The sequence below is a fragment of the Chrysochloris asiatica genome, unplaced genomic scaffold, assembly GCF_000296735.1.
Source record: "Chrysochloris asiatica unplaced genomic scaffold, ChrAsi1.0 scaffold00287, whole genome shotgun sequence".
Lineage (NCBI taxonomy): Eukaryota > Metazoa > Chordata > Mammalia > Afrosoricida > Chrysochloridae > Chrysochloris > Chrysochloris asiatica.
In genome coordinates this window covers 133,489-136,083 of record NW_006408805.1, presented here as the reverse complement: position 1 = coordinate 136,083, position 2,595 = coordinate 133,489, and positions in this window count along the sequence as shown.

The following is a 2,595-nucleotide window of genomic DNA, read 5'->3' as shown; positions in this document are numbered from 1 at the left end:
ATGATTTCTTACTTTTGCTACAAGTTCCACTAGCTATAAGCCTTTAAACCTTTTAAATATTCCTATCTTTTGGGTTCTAAGTTTTGGCACTCTGCCCTGGATCTGCTTTGCCTGGTATTCTGTGGTACCGCTGACGGCAAACTTCACTGCACCTCCACCCTTGCTGTCATCAAGCCGTGCCTCCTGTCTATAATATTTTTAATATTCTTCTCCAACACCATGACTCAAATGCATTAATTCTTCCAATGTCTTCCTTGTTCATTGTTCAGTTTTCACATGCATATGTTGTTGTTGTTGTTGTTGTTAAGTGCTTTTGAGTCTGTTCCAATTCATAACCACCCTGTATAGGGTTTCTGAGGATTGGCTGGTGAGTTTGAATGACTGATCTTGCAGTTCAAACTGAACTTATGGTTGAATTTCAATTCCACAGGATCACATGCATATGAGGCTATTAAAAATGACTTGGCTTGAGTCAGACACACCTTAGTCCTCAAACTGGTATCTTTGCTCTTGAATACATTAAAGAGGCCTTGTACAGAAGATTTGTCTAATGTAATACACTATTTAATTTCTTGACTGCTGATTCCATCAGAGTTGATTGTGGATCCAAGCCAAATTAAGTCTTTGAAAACTTCAATCTTTTCTCCATTTATCATCATGCTATTTCGTAGTCTATTTTTTAATTTTTTTAAAAAAAAACCTTTTATTGTAAATTGAGTGATAGTTTACATGGAAGAACATCAATCAGTTTTGAACTCATCCTATCATATTTCCTCTCATTGCAATGATTACAGTCCCCTCTGTGCATCATTGGTTAACAGTATTTGCTTCTATTCCTTCTGTTTGTTTTAGGTACACAAAACACTCAGGAATATATAATAATTTAAACAACCAAAGGACACATTCTACAAGCCTGACTCCTGAACACCAACACACAGCCTTTCTTTTCCCATGAGTCTACAGTCCACAGCTACTCTATCTCTCTATGTCCTCAGCTGCTCTGTCTCTCCATGTCATTCTTGGTACACTTTTGAGTGTTTTAAAATTCTTTACATTGAAGTGAAAACCATATTAAGGCTCTGGCCTTTCATCTTTTCCAGTAAGTATATGAAATCCTATTGCTTCCAGCAAGTGAGGTTGTATCATCTGTATATCACAAGCTGTTAATGAGTCTGCAATCCTGATGCCACATTCTTCTTCATACAATCCAATTTCACAGAAAATTAGGTCAGCATTCAGATTCAATAGGTATGGTGAAATAATACAAAACTGATACCATTGTAGCATAGTATTAAGTTATTATTGTAGTTGTGTATTTAATCATTCTTAGTATAAAATGTAAATTATGAATCAGCGATATGATATTGTTTTAGTTTATTTATTCACAATACATTATACATATAGTAATTATTCATTTAAACCTTATCATCATGTATTTATTTGGGAAATCAAAATGAATTCACTCTGTGTTGGAATTAGCTCTTTTTAATATAGACTGCTCAGAAATTTCTAAATACCTTTTTGTGTGTTTTTTTTTTTTTTAACTTTTTGAATGTTTGTCAAATAGTAGCTATAATTTAGTAAGTTCAGTAACTTCCCAGCTATTCTAGATTTACAAAATTAACCTATCTTCTTGACCAATCACCCATTCTCCAAGAAATTTACATATACTTTCAGTTGCTTCTAGTACAGATATACATTCCAATTCTATAATTGTAATTCTATTGAAAAATGTATTAATTTCAAGATTTATCTTATTTATAATGTTGTTGTTAAATGCCATCTAATTAGTTCCAGCTTATAGGGACTTTGTAGATGGTTTCTGAGGAGCAGCTGATAGATTAGCAGCTCAGTGCTTATCTTACAGTGTCATACCAGGACTCCTTATGTATAATATTCCTTATTAAAACAAAGAACTCATGAATATTGATGTCAACTCTAAAAATAAGATACCAGATCAATATCATGTATTTCAAACTCTAAGAAATGAGAATTTTCATAAAACCAAACTCTTTAAAAAAAAAAAAAGTTAATTATATTATCTGTAAAATCTGAATGATTTTAATATGAACTTTATGAAATGTTATTGATCTTCTTAAGTGACACCAAATTTGTTCTGACTCATATACACTCTGTATAGGGTTTCCAAGAAGTGGCTGGTAGATCTGAACAGATGACCTTGCACTTAGCAATCCAGTACTTATACTATAACACTACACAAGGACTTCTATGAAATATGTTGTCATTGTGAAATGCCATAGAGTTGGCTTTGATCCATAGTGACCCTGTATAGGGTTTCTGAGGAGCAGTTGGTAAGCTTGAACCACAAACCTTGAGGGTCAAACAGAATTTTCAGCCTAGTGCATTAACCCACAGTGCCACACCAGGACTCGTCTATGAAATATAATGGTACAAAATATTCACAGATAGGATAAGCTCACTTCTTCAATATTGCCTGCTGGATTTTCAGGCATTTTTCTTATGGTATGTGGTTCCTTCCAGTTGAATTTGCATATCAGTAATTGATGGTCTGTTCCACAGTCTGCCCCTGGCCTTGTCTTCACTGATGATATGGAGTTTTTCCATCTTCTCTTT